The 23,051-nt window shown below is 42.4% G+C and overlaps 1 protein-coding gene across 1 annotated transcript in view; it reads left to right on the top strand.

The window, feature by feature from the left end:
* Positions 1-23,051, top strand: part of COL24A1 (collagen type XXIV alpha 1 chain) — an 826,732-nt gene that overhangs the window by 450,724 nt on the left and 352,957 nt on the right. The gene's annotated exons all lie outside the window — the stretch shown is intronic.

Genomic DNA, 23,051 nt, shown 5'->3' on the forward strand with positions numbered 1-23,051 from the left:
TGCAGTTGCACCGGGGCCAAAAGTGGTCTGAACTCCTCTAAACACCAGATATTGCTATATTGAACTACTAAATAAGCAGTCACAAGTGTAGTTACCTTGCGGGCACTAGGGTTATGATTTCAATGGTGTGGCAAGTGCAGTGACACCAGGGCCCAAAGCTCTAGTAATCCATCTAAACACCAAAGATTGCAATATTTTCCTACGAAACAGGCAGTCACAAGTGCAGTTACCTTACAGGCAATAGGGTCATGATTTGAATGGTACAGCAGGTGCAGTTGCACCGTGGCCAAAAGTTGTCATAACTCCTTTAAACGCCAAATATTGCTATACTTTACTACTAAACAGGCAGTCACAAATGCAGTTATATTGCAGGCACTAGGGGCATGATTTAAATGGTGCAGCAGGTGCAGTGGCACCGGGCCCAAAAGTTGTCAGAACTCCTCTAAACACATAATATTACATCAATGAATTCTATTATTTCCCTTTTTCATTTCATTTTTCAAAATGTTGCTATTACCTACCTGCACTATACTACTAGTAACAGGACAATATATTGCCCTTTTGTACATAAACAAGTCACAACATTTTAAAAGACTTTCTGTAACTCATATTGTACAACTACTTAGCAAGCTACAACTTACAACAAAAAAAGCTTAATATTAATCACATAGGTGAAACCTAATGCATTTACCAGCACTTTTTTTGTTCATCCCACCAACGATCATTTCAATCTCACAAAAATGCAGTTGTTGTATCCTTCCACTGCTGATGTCAGATCTTAACTGAAGTACCCATGCAGGGCAGCGGGGCCGGTGCAGTGAGGTGGAGCAGGGTGGGGGGAGTTGCTAGATGACGGAATAGGATTTATTTATTTACATATTTTCCCTATTCCGCCATCTGTCGACTTCCAAACCGCCCACTGCCTCACCGCGCTTACCTGCATGGACCGCCGCTGATGTGGGATGATTTTGTCTCCCTCTCCATTTACTTGTTCTTTTCCCACTCTCATTGTGCCCCTTCCCTCTTGTTTAACTCATCTGCCCTTTCCTGCCCCTACCCAGTGGCTGCTTGTCCATACATCTAAATGATTCCCCCGGTACTCTTGAAAGGTGGCCCTCTTAAAATATTTTTTGACCATTTCAAGATGGCCCCTGTATACACACTAGACATCTTTCTTGCCTTTTTTCAAACATCGAATTCAAAGATGGCACCTACAGTGGCCATCTTTGAATCAGATTTGTAAAAACAAAATAAAATACTTTGGTGGCTGCCGTGGATGCAGGCTTATTTGCGGTGGACATATGCCATACAACAAAAAATATTGCAAAGTCAGTAGGTTTCACAGCTGAGACCTGTTGGGTTTTGCACAGCTTGTTGTATTCTTTAGTGGATGGGTAAGTGTGAACTTTCCATACTGCAAATGTTTTGGCTGCATACAATTTGCGCAGTCTTCCTGGATTAGCTAGGTGTATTTCCTTGAGGGCTGTACAGTTTTGTTTCCACTTGCAGAGTAGTGTGATTTTTTGGGTGGAGAACAAAAGAAAGCACAATAGTGGGGTTCATCCGTTTGAGGGGTGGCAGAGCCAATCATTCAGCTGATGACCCCCTCTTTTTGCGTACGTCATTTACTGAATATGCAGTTGCTTTGAAATGCATAGAGTTGTGTAAGCATATGTATGTATTATTCTTACACATTAAAACAGCCTCACCACAAGTGCCTGCAAATCATAGTTAATGTGTAAATGGTGCACTCAGTCACTATCACTCTCCGTAAAGCAAGTATTTGTCAGTTGCACTATTTTGGGAACGAGGGGCCAGATGTAGAAAGCCTTTTTGTGGTTGCAAAGGGCCCAATTCACAGAACCAGGCCTTTGACATTCACAAAAAGGCCTCTTCTAATGTACAAAACAAAATTGCAATTTGGTAACATGTTACCAAATTACAATTTAGGTTTGCAGCTAAATATTGATTAGGTATTTGGAAGGGGTGTGTTTACGGCGTCCCTTCCAAATACTGAATCAGATTTGTATTCTGGTCACACAAAAAGGTATCTTTTACCTCTTCCTCAAAGGAAGTGTTAAGCCCTTCACAAACTGGAAGGGGTTCCCAAGGGTCCCCTTCCCCTTGGTGAATGTAGACAAAAACATTTTTTTGGCATAGGGATGGTTTCATGGACCGATGCCTATGCCTCAACAATGAAACGTACACTTCTTTTTTGTTCAAACGCATCTCATTTTCCTTTGAGAAAAATGGGCTGCATGTCTAAAAACATGGTGGTCTTCTGACCTCAGCAGGCCTCCATCCCTGTGATGGCTGCAATTCCTAGTGGGTCGCAATTTGCGTCCTACCTCACTAAAATTCATGAAGTAGGTCGAATTGCAACCCAATTAGAATTGGTAATTTGCAAACTGATCATTAGTGCATCGGTCATTAGTGCATCGGTCGGTTCACACATTACCACACTGGTCGCAAAAATACTGGTTGCAAACAGCGAACAGTATTTTCCGACCAGTTCTTAGTACATCTGGCTCAAAACAACGAGCAACTCATAACGCGGCCCTTAGCTGTCAGTCATTTGTCAGACTAATGACCACAGCTCAAAAGGATGACGATTGTTTCAATAGTGAAGTCTTTGTAGCATGTTCTCTAGAAATTAAGACCATTGTTATCGGTGAAATAATGGAAAAGCTTGAAGATAATTCGTGCATTATTTGCATTCTGTGCTGCCTGCCTTCTATGCTGTAAAAAGTGACCAGTAGAAAAGTAACACGCGAACTACCATTTTGAAATAAATGCCATACAGAAATTGAGGAACAAATAAAGCTGGCGAGTGCTTGCCTTCACTTCTAGTTACCGTGCAACAGTGACAAGTTAAGCCGGCCATGGTGTGTACATCAGACCCGTGTGTGACATGAGATTGAATGTGCACCCAGCTGCACTTCCACAGAACTATTGTTAATAGCTCAAGACGATGACAGGGGGCAAAATCCTTTTTAATATTAATTGTTGTTAATGACCTGCAGCACATGTGTAAATCATTTTTTGGAGCTGTACAATTAAAATAACTTCAGGAGAACACATCCACCCTAATGACTGGCTACACGGTGGACAATACTCAAAGCGTGTGTATTTACAACGTGCGCCTGACTTATTCTGACCTTTCTGAATATTGTCTTGCTTTCTGGGTATTTAGTTCTGTGCCAAAGAAACTCTGCAGAGTACCCCCATGCTCACATTCTTTCCTAAAAATATCCTGTCTAAAGTGATTTGTACATCTAAGCAACCAATTTTCTGCACTTCCGAATTATGTGCGTGAGGTCGGGAACAGAAGGAAGTTATATATATCAGAGAGACAAGGACTCACTGCTGGTGAAGGAATAAAGACACTTCATACATCGCTACACGAGTGCCGGCGCCTGTTTCTTTTCAAATGACAGGATGTGTGGGTACCGTGGGGTCTGGCTGCCCTCTTTCACCCCGCAAGTCTCATGGGGTTCCAGTCCGTGTCGGATCGGTCTATGCTGCAACAGGCGGTGCCCGATGGGCTGATCTGAAAGGTCCGTGTGTGGCCCGGTTTTTCAGCTGCTTGTGGGACGGTTTTGTGGTCTGGTGGGCCGGTTTTGTGGTCTGGTGGGACGGTTTTGCTGTTGTTTTCCCTGATATTTAAACAAACATTGTCTGCAGCAAGCTCAAATCAATGTACTCATCCATAACTTGCAAATCAGCCTGTCTTTACAAGTGAAGAATTGCATTTGATTCACTAATGGGGGCTACATTTTTTTGTTTGTTTCCTGGGCCTCTTTTCAGCCCCAGTCTGAACCTGTAAATTCCATTGTTGTTTGATCTGTTGAGGCATGAGGTGAGAAGATGAGGTTTTGCTAAGAAGTGTGCGAGGTGGTCAAGAAAGGGTCATTTTGGAGGTCTTCAAAGGGGCAAGGATGGGGTAAATGTAGGGTGCGAGTGCAACATTTGAAGGTTCTGAGTGTTGGGTTGGGAGGGCATGTGTTGTATCCTGCAGGTGTTGATCCCTGTAAGAGATCTTTGCCTTTAACCCCTTCAGTGCCCATGACAAGCTGGACTCGTCATGGGCTGCGGTGGCGCTGTGCCCATGACGAGTCCAGCTCGTCATGAACTCCGCCCGCTAATGGAAGGCGCGGCACTGGGCGGGGAAAGGGGCGGGCATGCAAGGGGTTAAAATGACACTGATATTGTTCTAGGAGTTAGGTGTTTAGATGAAGCAATATGTTAATTTGATCTTTTTTAAATTAATTGGAAAATGTCTTTTTGGGTCAGCTGTGCATCTTAGCAGAAGTCCCCACTGCTGAGCGGCTGGTCAAGATGAGCAGAGCTCTTTTAACAGGAACTTTGGGTGGAAGAGTGGGGCTAACTGAAGCTCAACATGTGCCAAGAGCAGTGTGCTCACCAGCACTGCAAGTAACGATTGAATCATGAATAGCACACAGATGAGAGCGTTCTACTTTTGTGAGTCTGAATGACTCTAGGTGTGTAAGTAAATTGCCAGTCATTGTCCGACTGTGTGGGTGCAATAGATGTTGTAAACTAGAAAGAACATTTTCTCCTAAAAACTCAGTACAGGATTCGTATAACAGAGGTACATATCCAGAATTAGAGCCCTAGTGAGCTGTAGGTTTGTTTTTGAACCTCTGCTTAGGTTGTGCACTTCTGCGCTGTCTTATCACGTCAGCCACATTTTGTAAACATGGCCAGACACTGTGATTCCTGAAGAGTTAAAGGCTACAGTGCCTAAGGAGTAAGTCATATAGCACGGTAGAGAGACAGAGTAATTCAAAGTTGAATTTTGATAATAAACCTATCCTACTATTCCGACCTTGGTGAATTTCAGACTGTGTATGCTTCATTATGCCTCGTGCTTATAGGCCCATTGCCACAGAAAGTAATTCAGCAGTGCTTACTTTCAAAAAGAGTTGTGGGGGAGATTTTTGTTTTTCTTCTATCCAATCAGCGTCATCTATGGGCCTCTGGTGGTAACGTGCCTCTTTTACTCAGGAAACCATATCTCATTTGCTGGACATCCTTTTAAACATGGTTTATTTTCCTATTCTGATTAAAGGATCCATCATGAATGAAAATGTTACTAAAAAGCGCCTGGTAATGGTCTCCAGCTGCAGCACGCATGAGCCACTATGCTGCTCATTTGTCACACCGAATTGTGTTGCCGCTAATGGATTTCGGATTGTAATTTCCTCTTGCGACACCGGTTTGATCAGTGATGTATAATGGAAAAGGTTAGCAGACGGCCTATCTTTATCCGATTCAATACAGTGCAGCATGACAGCATTCACAAATAAACTTAACCATGTGCCAATCAGCATTATACTCCCTTAAAAGTATGTGATTGGTCAGGATTCCTAAACACACACCTGTGTGTTATGTTATGTTTAGCTCAATGCGTCTGCTATTATTGAACTTTTCTTTCCTTGCTTTCTACCCTACATGCATAGGGCATCATAGGCCCCTGAACAGAAGGGGAGAGGTTAGTAGAGAGGAAGAGCACAAAAACCTGTCACTGTGCCTTGACTTGTTCTAAATAGCTCAACAAACCAAAGGCAGCCTGCCACCACATGAGTAATAGATGGCATACCTTCACACGTGGCTTAATGTATCACCCTCACAGCATGCATTGACGAGTACACCCTATGTAATTTAGGAACTCTCTTCTACCTGGCTCTGTGGTGAGATTTAGCCTCTTTGGAACCACTGCAAGGCAGTAGGGCAATTATTCAAATATTTATATACTATCCAGATGGATACCCAAACACTGAGAAATGTGGACTGCCTAAATCGCAACAGACATTCTGCATTTCCACGATTTATTGATTCTTTGTGGTGTACCTTTGTTAAAATTGACAGACCTTGAAGCTGAATGCTTAAGCAAGCTATTTATTAATTACAAAAGTAAATATGATTGAAGTGTGATAAATCATGTGTCTTGCTGGGCTGATCTTGACATAATTTCATTGTGAGCGGCGTATTCCCCCATACATCGGCCAGCATTGGCCATGAGCCAGATTGGTTGCTTCCCAGTTGGCGGCTAGGGAATCCATCTTACACAAACCGCACACTGACACGAGCTTGCCTTGGACATAAGGTTCTTGTAGAGTAGATCTGCAGAGCAAACCGCCGGCATGGAGAGCACTGTTTTTGTTTTTAGAGGCACCAGTGCCAGATACACTTCCTTCCACCAGAGGTCTGGGAGGATGATATGATTGGACCCCAGCCAGGTACGCACGGGGATCTGAGTGGTGGCAACTGACCGACTAATTTCACACACAGCTAGAAAGTGGACTTGTCATTTGGCGAGTTGTTTGGGACCATATATATATATATTTTAAAATAGTGTATTGTACTTTATACAGCTGGCAATGGAGAGAGTGCTTGATCACAGTAAAGTGAGGATAAGTTGGACATTAACGGGCAGTAAAGTGTAGAGAGTAATTGGGAGACGTATTGTTGTGTCATCTAAAGGCGATCAGGTTCTTGGCTAATGGAACATAGAAATGTAAACTGATAAATATATAATTACCAAGAGACTGGAACATCTGTCAGTTCTTCAACCACAGACTGAGTTTTATTCCTGGACTTAACATGGTTTCCTGTCAGTGGCTCCTGTCTGTCTGCAGCACAGACTAGTTAATAAGAAGCGTGAGGAGAGCAGTCCCACGTGGGGTTTTGGGATTTTAGCTGATTCTAAAACCTTTCCACTGTACCATTCAGTAGAAATATCTTGGAAACAAACTGTTTTCATCGTGGTACTAAAAATATATAACATCAATTTTTCAAACATGATGAATAGAGTCCATCCTTTCTACTGGTAGCCCAAGAGGTCTCCAGGATATTTCTCTTTAATGAGCAGCAGCAATGGGTTGTTTCATTAAAGAAATGGGCATAGTAATTCTTAAGCGTGTGCAGGTTTTGTTGTTTGTTTTCAGCATCATCAACTTGAATGAGCAATAGTGACTGAAAAAGCATAGCAGGGGGCAATTCAATTTGTACCACATGGATCTACCAACACATGCCCTCACAAATAATGTGTGTCAGACAGCAGTCAGCCAAGACCCTTGTAAATTTTTCCTGCCCATCTGCAACCCATGTCTGAAGGAAAGTGGGTTCTTGATTTGGAAAAGGGGGTAATTTTACCAACGTAATAACACACCCTGGTTAGGTTTCTACACAGTTTTCAGTGAAACTTTGCTCTACCTCTGGTAGCTGAGGTACAAGCAGAAGGTATTTCTCCAGTCAATCTGTACCACACATGTCAAGGTTAAGAAAACAACACAAAACAATTCCAAACCAATTTAGTACAATAAAGAAAAGTTGATATGCAGAAAAAATAAAACACCAAAAGTAGACAAGTAGACCCAGAGATATGATTTTTGAAGTTACAAGAAAAAACATCTAGAAATAGTAGAGCAGCAATGTCAAATAGCAGTTCCTGGATGATCAGGATCTCACAGAGACTCCAGGTTGAGAGGAATGGAGCTAAAGACAGTTACACCAAGTGGGTCACACCAGTGAAGGTTTTGTCCTTGGGACTAGCTTACTCTTTGAAGCTTAAAGTCATCCAGTAGGGTTATGTCCACAGCTGAAATTGACAATGGCCTGTCAAAGTCAGGTACGGCAAAGTCAAGATCCTGCGGAATCTGTTGGTTTTGGTGCCAGAAACTGAAAGGGACAAAGCTAGATTTGCTGTCATTGAGGTTATTTCGTGGCAGGGATAGACTTTGCACCTGTCCCCAGCCCAATGTATTACAGTCAAACTCTGTCACTTTTTTGGCTCCCAGAATGTCCAGCTGGACAAGGCCAGAAGTTGTAGCCAGAGAGAGCTCTCTACAAGGCTGGATATTTTTACCTAGAAGTCATTCTGAACCAGTTCAACAGGGCAAAGATCTCTGAGTGGGACCAACATGGGTTTCTTGCCTGTCAAGCAAGTGTACACTGTCCCAGAGAAATCCTCAGCACCCTGTCCGGTCCTCCAGTAGTTGAAAAAAGTAGTAAGTTCCACTTTTCTTCAGCTTCTTGGAAAGTTCCTTCTTGCTGTCTCTACAGATTTCAGAACCTCAAGGCAGGCCTCTAGACTCCATGCCTCTCTGCAACCAGGACTCCTGCAATTTCCAGTTCTCTGTGATTAGCTAGGACCTCTTGGAATCAGGAGTCCATCTTTTTGTGTCTATGCAGTAGGTAACAGGAGATTACCCCTTTGATACTTGGAGAGCTGGTTCAGTCCCTGGGAGCAAGCAGGTGTAAGGAGTCCTTGGTACTCTGTTTTTCCCCAGCAGCCAGGCATAGTCATCATCTTTAGATACATTTTCTTCCCAGGGCCAAGAGTATCTGAGGAGATGGTGGTGAGGTGCCAGGGTGGTGCACTAGCCCGTGAATACAGAATATCCTACAACCATTCCAATTTTTTTTAATAAATCCACCTTCTTTTGTAGCTTCTCTTAGTTTATTGAAAGCATTTACATGTGTCCTAAAGGAAGACGGCTTCCACCGTCCCCTACAAGGGGAGCTCTGCTCCTTCCCTATTTACTCCCTCATTTAGATGAGGTGTCATCCACACTGTCAGGGTCAAAACTGTTTTTTCCTACTGCTCAGATTGGAACCAGAACGTCAGGGAGGACCCTAAGAACCAATGGCAGCACTTCCTGCCAGCCCCATTTAGCATCATCAAACAAAAGAAAGAAATGCTAAGGCTACCCTTTATTATGTCAAATGCACATGTCTCGCTCCCAGGTGGCAAACCCTGCTAACTGGCCTCTTGTTGCCAATACCACTGCCTTCCAGACCTTTCCGAATGCAGATGTTTGCCGTCTACTGCTGGTTTTGTAAAGGCATCTTTGTATTCAGAATGTGTGAAGGATGAGGTGTGGTCAAATATGGGTATTTCAAAATCCTCTGACGGGAGCCATTGCTCAGCTCTGTGAGCTTTCTGTAATAGTCAAGCCTATGTGCCTCCCATCTAGCATTAGTCAAATCTATAACAATTTACTATCATAGTCTGATTTGCATTTTATCCTTGTGCTGAAATTATCAGAAGAATTTCAATTTAACTTACTCTGTATATCAGTGTGCCTGATTCAGCTCTGTTTGTAATGTTAACCCCAAATGTTAAAAGCTGGAAATATTCTTATACACAGAAATGTCATGCTTTGGCTAACTCTGGTAGACCATCCTAGATGTGAGCCAACCAACATAAATATCTTTACATTTGATTGACATTGTAATAGAACTTCTGATTGGGGCCAGCTGAAGCACCAGATGTCTAGAGAGAGGATATTTACAGGAGGAAATGTTGCAGAATCTGGACAGCAGCACTACTGGTTCTTCGTGTGGTTCTCTGTATATGTTACAGTGCTGAGAGGAGTTATTTAGAAAACAATGACAAACAGTGAACAAGAGAGTAACTTATTTTGTAAAAAAAAAATACAGGACCCCAAGGTTTCTCTTTGGAACCACCGCTTGTGCTGCTGAATACCAGGGTTGCTGAATACCAGGGTTGCTGAATACCAGGGTTTCTGAATACCAGGGTTTCTGAATACCAGGGTTTCTGAATACCTAGGCTTCCTTGTTTTCATTCCACATCATGCCTCTTTTTCATCCATCACCCTATACTGCCTGTCTTTCATTCACTCTTGTGGGTTATCTTTTCTCCCTCATTTGGTATTCTCCTCCTTTGAGCCTTTCTCTCCCTCGCAATGTGTCCAAGTCTGATGAGGAAAAATAAGTCCGGGGCCCCGCAAATGAGTGTCGGAGAAACTAGCATTACATGTTTGTATGTTGTTCATGACAACCTCTTGCCACCCCTTCCAAGGGTCAGTGGTGCGTAAACTACCAGGAACATACTGGCATAAAGAACGGCGAGTGGCTTCATGCCAGGACTCCTTGAGGCAAAGCAGGCTGAATCTACTCTCCATCACAAGTTTACATCCTGGATTATAACAGAGATTAAACAGGTGTTATTGCAATTAGAAGGCACATGAACATGGAGTGGCCATATATTGGCATTGTTGGCACAATGTAATCTTGAGAAAGTACACGTTTTAAGTCTATCAGCACTACAGCAACAAAATATTTTTAAAAGGAAGCAATAGGAATGATTAGGCCTTACAGATTCAGTGACCCTGTAAGTGCATCAGATATCCAAAACCATTCAAAAGATGCAGGTGTAGTGCCAGAGGCTTAGCAAAGGTATCCTAGTCACCCTTAAAAGCAAAGAAAATGTCAATTTCTAACCCCATTTGAGTTTTAAAATACAGTCACAGTTATAGTGCAGTTGGCCCTTCACATACTTGGGCCGTGGTGCCACTGCACCTAGTGCACTAATTATAAATAAGCTTATGGGTAGGTACGCTTGCCAACAGTAAAAGACACCAAGTGTAAAGTCACCCAAGGAAACTACACCAAGTATGAACTTCTAAGTGAGAACACCCTAACCCAACAAGCAGTGCTCATGACCACACCCAAATCTGCAAACCAAACCAAATATAAAATACATCAAAACAATGACCTTACCAGAGAGGGAGTATTACATCATCAACCCCTCTGTAGCTAAAGAAAACGGGGGAAGAATTACTAAACAGAAAACTGTGGATGACCATTCACCACTAAAATGAGTCATCCATGTCCACTTTTCTTACAAGACGGATATGCAAAGATCAGCAAAGGAAGTAGCTCCAAAAGTGAACATTGGAGAAAAAAAAAATCATTGTGCCCCCTCAGAATTTTACTCGATTATTTTATTAAATTGGCAATGTTTAAATATGTCTAGACTAATATGTGTTGACTTATTTAAACATTGCAGTTAAGGTCTTTTACTGTTTTAAAAATGCAATAAAATCTGTGATTGCCAAATATACTATTCTGGTCAGGCTGCCTTACTAACACATACAGGTATCCAGAGTGTAATTGTAAGAAGTAGGGATGGGGGGTTCGATGAATATTTACAGTCCCTTCCTTTTGACACATACTCACACCTAGGATATAAATAGCAAAATATGTTAGTGAAGACCCATTACAGAGTGGATTACGTTCCAACAGATCAGAAATCTGGTGAGTGTATATTGAAGCCCCATCGAGCACTACAGCATATTCTAATCAATACCACTTCCAATTTCAAAACATACATTTACCAAAGAAGGTCTTACAGTTAAATTGATAAGCCCATTCGATGGGTCAAATAAGTTGCAGACAACATGGAAAATGCATTAATCACAATAGGTATTTCATAACTTTTCTATAAGGAAAATATATTTTGTCGGAATTTATATGATCACTTCCACGATAATGGTGATCTTAATATTCACATTTTTTAAAATATAAATTGATTCCAGTTGACAAAGATGATTCTGAATTGGATATTTGCATCATAGCCTACATTTTTACCACCCATTGAGAGAAAAAGTACCTTATAGTGCAAGTTCATCATAAGTCATTACATACGGCACATCTTCATATTCCAATTCCATAGAATGGCAGCCAATTCAGTTCTTAAAATCAACAAATCTCCAAATATTACAAAATGAGTTTATCCAAAAAAGCAAAAAATCATCCATTTTATTGTATAATCATATTCATAAATCTCTAAACAAATGAGATGTCACCCATAATGTTAAACCACATACCAGCATTTGGTGACGATCTCTAACTGTAATCTCATGCTCATTATATATTCAACATCACCAAGTCTATTGTGGTTACAAGAAACCACATGTACTATCCACAAGATCTCAAGAAAATATTGAAAATAAACTGAACAAGGGACTTAAAGACCTATTAACAAAATAGCAGCATGCATAGTGGAAATATTTATAGTGGTCTATGATCTCTAGATATAACAACAATTACGCTTTCACATCAATAGAGTGTTAGATACCATGTTGTCCCTGCATACAATCATTTATAAATGTTTCGCTAAAAAAACCACATGGGTCCCTTGTGTGCGATTCGAACATTATGGTCTAAAATAATTTATAGTTATCATGACATTCAATAGTCTAAGCATAAAACTTTAAAAGGACTGATAAAATAAATAATTATTGTTTTCTAAACAGAACGTGCATTATTCTGCTGCTATTTCTTTGGGTTGTCCTTCAGTAACCATACCTATGTAAAGTTAAAAAGAAACAAACAAACACACTCATTGGATGATGTCATTATTGATGTGATATGAGATGTTATGAGTGATGAAATCAATTATGTCATCGAATATGCCATGAGTGATGTAATATGTGAGGTCAAAAGCAGTGCATGGTGGGGGCACAAGTTATAGATAGCGGCGACTACTATAACTGCTGAATTGCTGTTTTTTTTAGTTCAAACCATCAAAGCATTAAGTTGTCACTGAAATTTTTCACTTAACTATAACATCTGTTTAACTTTTATTTTTTCAGTTAATTTATATTTACTTTGTTTAAATGACAGCCCAGTGATGGAGTTCTCAGAGCCCCCTCCTCTTTACTTTTGAATACGGCCCTAGGGTATGAGGTCCCCGGGGCCTCCTTAGGCTCGGGAAGGGGGGCCTTGCGGCCGTCCCTTCACTTTCACTTTGAATTCAGCCACAGGAGATGGGATCCCGGGTTCCTCCTTAGGCTCTGGGAGTGTGGCTGCGTGCTCCCCTGCCATTAATTAATACATTTGGCCCTGGGGGATGGTGTCCCTGGGGCTAAAAACAGCTTTGGGAGGGGGGCTGCATACCCCTCTCCCCTCAAATAATATACCTAGCCTTGGGGATGGGGTCCCCCGGACCCAAAATGGGCTCGGGGAGGGGGCCTCACTCAAGAATTCCCCTTATACTTAAGAAAGTGGAGACCGCTATTTTTTATTCTGTAATCCCATGGGTGTCCTGCAGGATCTTGAGAAAAAAACACCAATTTTTATTTTTATTTTGGACCAGGGGAGGTGGCGGTCCCTCTGGATCCCCCCACAGGGCCTAGGTGGGCAAGGTATCCATACCTAGCCCCCTTATATTATTTTTTTTCTTTCAATTCAGGACAGGGGACTAAGTGCCCGAGTCCTGTCATGACTGCCAGAAGAATTTTTCTCATGCTGCTGGCAGCCGATGAGAGCACTTGTTCCCAAGGTAGCCTGACTCCCATGGGAGCAAGATGGCCCAAGTGAAAAAAGCTCCCTGGGCCAATCAGAATGCCTCCTTTTAACATTGGTGCTCCTGTCTGATTCTCTCTGATTTTCCTTGGACCCAACCGTCCAGATATCAAATATTTTGTACTTTAATTTTGCAAAAACCTTTGAACAGATTTACACCAAAGTGCAAAAAGTGCAATCTATGGACCAAGAGCTACCTTTTTTTTTTTGCCAAATTTTGTGTAATTCCGTTCAGCAGTTTTTTACAGTAGCACTGCCTATGAAGGTTTATGGAAAATGCATGGGGATTTAGCATTTTGTGACCCCCCTTTTTTCTCAGCCCCCGCTTGACAGATCAGCCCGAAATTTTCCAAGCACAAACTAGGCAAATAACAATGCTTTTTGGGAAAGTTTCATAGTGATTCCTCAATTAGAGCCAAAATTATAAGCAAATGAAAAAAGGCATTTTCTATGGAAACTCTGACCTAACTATAACTACCCAGTTGCGACCCCCACTGGATAATATATTGAATTTTATTAATGAAACAATCTTAGTAACCATTAAGTTCAGCACCTAAATTAATAACATGCCTTTGAAAGGCATTTAGAAGAAGGCAGCATGTAGTGCTGGACTAACAATGTGAGATGGAGGAGAACTAAATACCACATCGACATTCACCACATAACCATTTAGAGCAGCAAGTATAATAATCGACACCCTCATGCTCACGAAACCGTTAGTTATAAGGATTATGACTGATTTAAAGCTAGTACTGTAATCCAGTCAAGCAATAAACTACCTATCACCCAATCTAAAATAGAAACGTCATTCGGAATGCACACCCATACACAAAAGACACTCCAAACATCCTCTAAGATCAAAAACATTTTGCTTTCATTACCATACATAACCCACTTCTAAAATGAACATTAATCAAACACTCTACTAACCTCACTCACCCAAATAAGAACAATCAACAAACATGATCCATTGATTGCACTCCCAAATCCACAGTAAACGGTGCTCAGATTTACAACCTTCTACTTACACAAAAATAACTTTAAACTACAGGTTGCCCATTCAAAATCCAACATTCATCTGCACTTGTTTCTTCCTCTACAATTCGAACCTAATTAATTCACAACAAGTCTTGACAGTCAAACCAAATGATTCCCTCTACACAAAAGTTCAGATAAAACTCATATGCGTCACGGAGCTATAAATCAACTTCATTGAAAACATGGATGAACTGTGAAGAATCAAAAATCGCACTAGAGCCACTTGGGATTTGTCCGAGTATGCGCTCTGTTCCTCTGCATGGTGTTTAGATTTAAAGTTCTATTAGAGAAGCAGAGACGCTGCCATTTTTTTAAAACATATGGCCTCAGATGTGGTTTGCATATTGTAGATAGGTTGCATCTGGAGCTAGGCAGCATTACTCATATCTTCAATGGAACCTCCTTTTTCATCTTTACAGGATTTTGATATTAACTCGTTAAACTTTTTCTGCAGGAAGGTAGACATATGGGAGACGAGGGCAATAGGCTTTACTCATAGGGCTATAGAATTACAAAGGCTTTTGAACGACTCTAGACAGTACTGTGATAACTTTGTTCAGCAATGCATCGAATTTTAAAAACATTAAGAATGTGTTGGCACTCTAATCTTTTTGTACCTCAGTACGTATCTGCAGTGGATAGTATTTTTCCACTGCTTCTATTCTGCATATTTTTGCTTTTGTTTTATTACTATAGTATTGTAAATAAATCACATGGCCGCAGACGGGAACCATTAAGCTGTATTTTTTCCTGAATGTCAATGCTAAGTGCAGGGGATTGCTCATGGTGACAAGATTATCAATTTGGATTTAAGCCAATCACTTTGAATAAGGAATCTTGAGAAAGTGTTATGAATCACTCAGAAAGAATGACCTGCAGTTCTTCTGCATAGTCTTAACACCTAAAATATATGAGTTAATGTGTAAGAACATGTGCCTGATGTGCACCCCATGAATGCTAAAAGATGTCACCTGGCACATATAGTCCCATAGAGTAAACCATTATTGAGTACTGATGAAGTCAGTTAGTGTACACAAAAGAAAGATGGATGCTATCCTTATTGGGAGGAGGAGAAATGCAAGCTGTCATAGAAGGAGAAAGGAAAAAAGACCCTAGCAAGGTACACCCTTTAAAAAAATTCCATAAAGGAATCCACCCAAGGGTTCATCACAAAACAGCCCATGCGCAGCCAGCCTGGGGGCGAAGGAGAGCTGGAATGTGCTTGATAGATTAAGACTTACATATTGGATCAAAGGTTCATAGGGGATTTCCCTGGTGGAGGGAGATGAAGTGAGATAGATTTTGGGTCATTTGTAGTCCTCTGAAATAAAATCAAAAGATAAACAAAGAGATCAGATCCACATAAATGACTCCCCAAGTATCAGGGTGGATATGTGCACAAATTGTCAGACCAGTGCTAGTCTTCCAGCCATTTAGTCGGTATCTCATTACACAGGCATCTGACATATCTTCAGGCACCTATTTAAATGTTGGATAGCATTTCATTGTGGCCAACCATGCTTAGTAGGACGCCAAGCCTGTTGCCACTTGTGTCTTAGTCAACAGGCTTCATCTGGCATTCTACTTTGGTGGCAGTGACACCACACTCATACAGCTGTGTTTGTGGCATCAGTTTGGTAGCTTATGGAGACTTGTGAATCATTGAGCATTGCAGATGGTGCATCTTATTGGCTTCTAAGAGATAGGGTTTCCCCTTTTTTCCATGGAAATGAAGGAGCCATTACAACAGCATGCCCAATGTTACTGCCAAAGATATTGTCATTTCCAGATCTTCCATTGCAATCTGCCATCAGGATCTCCCTATGGGGCCCCAAACAAATGGTGTTGAAACACTAAAAATGGGTCAGCATGAGGCAGTGGATATGACAGTAAAATAAAAGTGGCAGAAATCTTGAACCAACAACTTTACACTTATAAAGTTCCTCGTCAAGTAGCCCTTTGCACGCCTACATACTATAGAACAACCAATTTAGCATGGCACTGTTTGGACCAGCTTGGCTATCTTCCCCTTCCCTGTGCCTGTGATTCATTCTCTTTAAAATCTGCAAAAAGGATTATTAAATGTCTCATTATTCATGTCTATAGAATCTTAAATGAGATTTACTGTGAATAGATGATTTGGACTCCTCGTGTCATCTCAGTGGTGTTTTTGGATTCTCGCTTTGGTCAGTGAACAAGGGTTTGTCTCAAGTTCATTCAATGGCCTCATCCACTTATTTATTTAGAGGCAAACCTTATTATATATTTGAAGTTGAACTACAGTTGTATATTAGTTCACTAGATAAATAACATGTCCTTATTTAATGCACTGAACGACTCAGCCAAAAAGCTTCAAAACTGAGATTTCCCATTGGGATCATCACACCTTCAGCATAGCATAATAAAAGCCAATGTCAACACCTTCCAAAATTGTTGAGAACCAAACGGTGCATAGCATTGCAGGCACTTATTAATAGCATAAGAAATTTACAGGGAAACTGTGGACTTTCTCATTTGTGATCAATGTCTGCATATCTCTGAATGTCAGGTGTCCTCCTAATGCTGTAGTGGGGTAAGATTTTCTCGGTGACTAATTTGATTTATTGCTTCTTCTAATAACGTAATCAACCACATGCGTATCTACCTTATAAGCTCTTCTCAAGGTTCTGAAAACTGAAATGGCAAGAAGATGGTCCTAAATTACACCAGAAAGTATTCCTCATCGCTTATATCACACCACACACTCAGACTCCCATTCATTTAGCTTTCTGGATGTCTTTGGGGTGGTAGCACCATCATGCTACTTGATCATTAAAATATTTAACAGGTCATGTCACCAGGTTATGAAATCACAAACTGAGATGAACCAGGAACATTACATATGTCCTGTCTGCAAGCCACAAAGTGTTTCTAATGTGGGCAATTTTCACACAGTTGTCCTCTGGGTATTTTCAGCCTAGGAAAAAAAGTATCTTCAAGCAACTGAAATAGTCTAAAACATAGAAGAATGTCCAAATATACTGATACAAGGTAACTTTATTTCGGTCAACAGACCATAAAAGTACAATAAAATATTTACACGTACAAGAGTAAGACCATAAATAGAAATTGATTTAAGACAATTATTAAACAATAAGTTATCATTGAGAGCTTGGTAAAATCATTCAATCAGTTAAAACTCATCCTTCTCCGCCACATGCCATGTAAAAAACGGGAAACAGCATAAACAATGGGGGGGTTAGTGTCATACGTCAGGACTCTACATGCTTTGGCACACTGTCTAAGGCCCACATTTTTGCACAGGGGGACAAGCCAACATTTTCGGATTGTACAGTAAACTGGGCAGAAGAACATAATGTGAATAATGTCCTCATGACAGATTTTACAGGCTGGACAAGTACCCTCCTTTGTTTTATCCCATCTGGATATTAATGCCCCGATTGGCAAGGACCCATGCCTCAGCTGAGTATATAATTTTCTGGCTAAAGGAGGCTGAATTAAATCCAAGAATGCCTCAAAGGCAGAATCTGTTTTCACCATTAGGAACTCAGAGATCAGCCTCCCCAGAGAGGTAGAGCAGCATACTTTTTTAGAATTATAGGATCTTACAGCTGCCCGTATCTCTGACTTCTGAGTCCTCACACAACTTATAGCCGGAGTATCCCAAAGGTGGGATAGACCGACTAAATACAGGGAAGTCTTGATATGGAGAAGCCATGGTATTTCCTTGTAATTTAACTGTCTCCATACCACTATGAATTCCCTTCTAAAAGTTGAAAGTTCAGGAACAGACCACAGCCTTTTCCAGAAAAGTAGTGGTCGTAGGGCCGCCAGGTCACTTACGGATTCTAGGTCCATATCCAAACGTAATGGTATTAGGAGAGTGCTCTGGGGAAGGCCAACCAACCCGCGCATAAAAGCATGTTCTACCTTCTTCAAGTTGGAAGTATTTGTATGGCCCCACAATTCAGCGGCATATAAAGCCGCTGACCTCACCTGAATTTTATAAATTTCCAGCGCAGGGGTGATTGGCTTAAATATGGAAGTTCTATGAGATCTACCAATTCCTCCCGCTATCTGCGAGAGTCTCAGGGAAGATTTAGCTACATGAGCATCCCATATAAAGTGCTCAGTTAGGGTGACTCCCAGATAGGTAAAGGTCTTGACTCTTTCTAGGGGGACCCCAGCTAATGTAGGGTTTGGGCGGGTACGCCTAGGGGGACTGAAGATCATGAACTTTGTTTTCCCCAAATTGATCTCCAGTCCCCTCGAGGCACAGAAGATCATGAAGCCGTCCAAAACCCGCTGGATACCCGTTGATGTCCGCGACAACAACAATGTGTCGTCAGCGAACATCAAAGCGGGCACCCTGCCAGAAACCAAAAACGGTGCATCACTATCCTTAATGTTATTTAGTTCATTAATCAGGCCGTTTACATATAAACGGAACAGTGTGGGAGCCAGTACACATCCCTGTCGAACCCCGCGAGTTACAGGAAAGCGGGGTGACAGTTCCCCATTCTTCCCGCACCTCACCTGCGCGAAGTTTCCTGTGTGGAAGCGAACCAGGACGTCGAGAAGAAACATTGGTAAACCAAGTTCCCTCAGGACCGACCATAGTTTCTCCCTAGGGACCAGATCAAAAGCGGCTCGCAGGTCCACAAAAATGAGATAGAGGCTGCCACCCTCCACTCTTGTGGTTTTCCAGTAAAGGACCTGGAGCCGAAAGATCTGGTCAAGGGTAGAAATTCCTGTTCGAAAGCCAGCTTGCAAAGGCGTCAGAATTTTATTCATTTCCATCCAATCAAGTACTCTATTAAGAAGTATTCTACCCATCAGTTTTTGGGTGGTATCCAATAAACTGATGGGTCTATAGTTGGATGGGGTGAGTGGACAGCCCTTCTTAAATATTGGAACAATCTCGGCTCCAAGCCATGTCTCTGGCAGCGCTGAACCTTGCAAGACCGCATTAAAAAAGACGGTCAGGTAAGGTGCCCAGATTTTAGGTTCGGAACGAAAAAGGTCCCCAGGAATCTTATCAAGACCTGGCGCTTTGTTTAAGGGTAGACCCTTGATTGCAGATTCAACTTCTTTTAGGGAAATGTAATCAGAATAATAATCGACCCCATTTCCATCTGTTAAATCATATGGGCTCGTCCCTGGTCCTAAATGACTCTGGGGTAAGGAGGGATCTGAAAAAACAACCATCTCTGGGGCTGGTATATAATTCTGGGCCAAATTGCCAGTGGTCCTTAAATCAGGAGTGGAATAGAGTTCGTTGAAATGTGCCTCCCATACCATGGGGGCAATATTAGATACCCCCACATCTTGCTCGCCTCTTGATGAAAGAGAGACAATATCCCAAAAAATCTTGTAGTCCTTGAGAAGGAGTGCCTGTCTCATATCCTTCCATCTGGTTTCCTCCCACTCTTTCCTAGCCCTATTCAGTTCCTTCTTATAGGCCAACCTAAGTGTTCTAATATTAGAAGTAACCTTTGATTTAATTGCAACAAGCATGTCTCTCTGTGCAATTTTGCAGACATAGTCGTACCAGGGGCGAGTTTTAGCCCTTGGGCACCGAGGCCTGGCCATTGGATAAAATATTTCTCCAAGGGTCGTAGTCAATTTCCTATGAATTACTACAGCCTGGGTAGGAGAGGGAAGGACCTCCATTTCGGTAATTAGTGGGGTGGCAGTCTGGTAAATTTTTGCGAGGCGTGTTGGTGAGTTCAAGCATATTGGCCATTTAACCCTTCTCCGGTTATTAGACAAGATATATGGTAGGGGGGCTAGCAGTGTACTTGGATCTGTATTGAGTAGACCAAAAGCACCAGGCTTAAGTGATAAAACCAGGGCATTATGGTCGCTATCTTGCCTATTTACTATAGTAAAATCTTTGAGCTTGTCCCAATGTTTAGCTTTTATTAAAATATAGTCTAGGATAGAAGTGCTATTGGATCTGTTAAATGTTAGTAGGCCAGAGCAGGGATTATCAAACCTTCCATTGCACGCCCATAAGGACAATGCGAGTGTGAAGGATTTGATTTGTAAAACAAGCTTGGTCCATGCCCTTACTGGGGCTATCGCAGGGGATGGAATAGATCCCGACGAGTCCACTTCATTGGAATCATCACAATGAGGGATACTCAAGGGTTCAAACTGGCAGTTAAAATCACCGGCCAAAATAATCGATATAGTGGGGTCAAGGGACTGGATAAAGGAGTCAAGAGTGGTAATAATGTTTGACTCGTTTCCATTTGAAGTGGGTCTGGAATAAATATTTATAAGGGCCACTTGTGACTTATCTGGTAGAGTTAGTAGGACACATTGGATGTCTAAAGAGTTTGTTCCAAGTGCAACAGCTTGAATCCCCAAATGTGTTCCTACCCAAATAGACAGGCCACCAGAAGGGCGGCCCTTGCCTGAAGATACCGCAAGGATATCAAAGGTCGCAAAACCATGGCATATACTCCCTTCCAGGGCCCAAGTTTCTTGCATAATGCAAATATCGTGGTCTATCATAAAGGTGAGCCACTCTGGCTCCAGTAATTTGTTCCTTATTCCAGCTATATTCCATGATAGAATCTTCACACATCCCTGTTTCCTTTTGCCTAAGCCATGGACCTCCTTCCCCTGTTCTATTAGGGGAGTTTGTACTGAAATTTCATCAGTTCCCTTTTGTGCCCTCACAATATCATTAGGAAAGGAATCAGCGCCAAGGAACTGAAGAGAAGTAGTCACCGTCGATCCGGAGCCACCCTTCGGGTCACTATGAATGCATTACGTGCTAGGGGTTTCCCCATGGATCAGTCAATCTACCTCCTCTAAGGCGCTGAACCTATTCCTATGGGCATATGTCTGGAGGGGGGGGATGGGATTTAAAATACCTTCCATGAATGGCTTCCACTGACAGGTCTTATTGGGTAACAGGAAGTGATTTCTATCGCCTTGGGGCCTCTGTGCATAAGTTGAATTTGGGCTTTGGATGGGGTAAAAGTAAGACAGATGCAGGGGAAATATCTGAGGATTCCACCAAGGAGGGATTCTACAGATATAATCCACTACAACAGGGTCCCTGAAATTAATTATTATGACATCTCCTGCCACTGTTTTGGGACCCCTTCCAGTCCAATCAATTCTTCTCACCGCCAAAATTTCCCCTGTCAAATTTGGGGGGAGAGGTCTATTTTTACTTAGCCATTGGATACATTTATTTTTCAGATCACTGTCATATTCTTTTTTCCCCTTGGAGAGGGTTGGAACCCCTACTAGAACCACCACATAGGGTTGTGCCTCTGGGGGGAGATTAATGGAACACAGTTGAAAAGTACCAGCCCTAGGCTCCTCAGATGTCTTTGCCATAGATGGAACGATTTTTGAAAGCGTCACGTTCTCTTTATAGTGTGGCCTAAGATTAGCAGAGGGAGTCCCTGAGGGCTGGGAGGTGGAGCTCGCTGCCACTGGAACAGGGGGGAGTGTAAACGTAGGGTTTATGTGTTTATCAGTACTTGTTGAAGTTCCCTGGTTTAAGTTCTGCACTACTCGGTTATCATCAGTTACTGCCCTCAAACTATCAGATACAGGTGATGTCTTGTCCTTAGCAGTTATAGGCTTCACTATCCCCCCTTCCAACTTATTTATAAAAGACAAAATTCTATCTAATTTGGAAACAAGGGGTTTAATGTGGGAGGCTATGATTCGCTCCAGACATGTCTGTAAATCGGCCACCATATTGGAGACCCAACATGGCACCCCTGCTTGGGGATGCAGTGAGCTATCTAGTAGGGTCACCAAATTATGGTTGGCCTGCGTTTTTTTCCCGGGTTTTCTGGGTTTTTTTGGGGGACAATTTTTCCTTAGTTTGTAGCCTAGCTTCCCAGGTTTTACAATCCCTATAGGGGAGGAGGAGGGAGGAACAAGGCAGACATCCGCAGCATCATTAGATGATATCACAGCAGCCCGGACCAATTCCTCACTCCTCTCAAGTTCTGGGGATATCTGTGAACATGGGAGCTCAGCGTAACTAGGAGCAAGAAAGGAATCAACAATCGTAGGATCAATAGTGGTAGCAGAACAATCCCCCCCATAGACTTGCAACCATAAAGTAGGAGTGATAGAGAGTCTCCTTTCTGTGTTTTCTATGGCAGTGGCTACAACTCCAATAGTCTGTTGAAGCATTTTGTCGATGGCCGTAAGTGTCGGTAGCGGTTGAGTCGTGGTAGGATGAAGTCTGGTGTTAGGGCGGGCAGTTACAGACTTCCGTACTTTTCCCAATTTACTCATGGTAAAAATAAAGTTCTATGTACTCTGATAAATAGAACCACTATAAAGTACCACGAACCAAATTTTATCAACAAATCAATAGAAGCCACATCAAAGAAGTAATGGCTCGATTAGCCCATGGTCAGTACCTTCATTATGCAGCCAGCCGAAGTTCAATGTTCGGAATCCACTTCCAGGATGTCTATAGCGGGATGACAATGATGCGGCCCAGCCCTGCACCTTCCTGCCCCGGATGGCCACAGACGGCCCGCCCTCTGCCCGGGCTCAGCCCGGCGCCGCCCACGCGCGTCCCGCGACGCGGAGGAAGCCTCTGATTATATAGCGCCTCCGGGCGCGGAACTGGCCGGAAGGAGGTCCTGGACGAAGCAAAGGCTGCCGGGAGCTGTAGTTCCCCCCCACTGCGGCCAGCGATGGAAGTGGCGGCGAGGGGAACAAACAGCGTCAGCGTCCCGTGGATGGCCTGGTGGTCTAGTGGTCCTCGCGTTGTGTGCCTGCTGCCTGGTATCCAAAAGGTATGCCCCCCGCTCCGCCGAGGGAGCCTCTGGTTATATAGCGCCTCCGGGTGCGGAACTGGCCGGAAGGAGGTCCTG

The sequence above is a fragment of the Triturus cristatus genome, chromosome 4_2 (assembly GCF_964204655.1).
Source record: "Triturus cristatus chromosome 4_2, aTriCri1.1, whole genome shotgun sequence".
Taxonomy (NCBI): domain Eukaryota; kingdom Metazoa; phylum Chordata; class Amphibia; order Caudata; family Salamandridae; genus Triturus; species Triturus cristatus.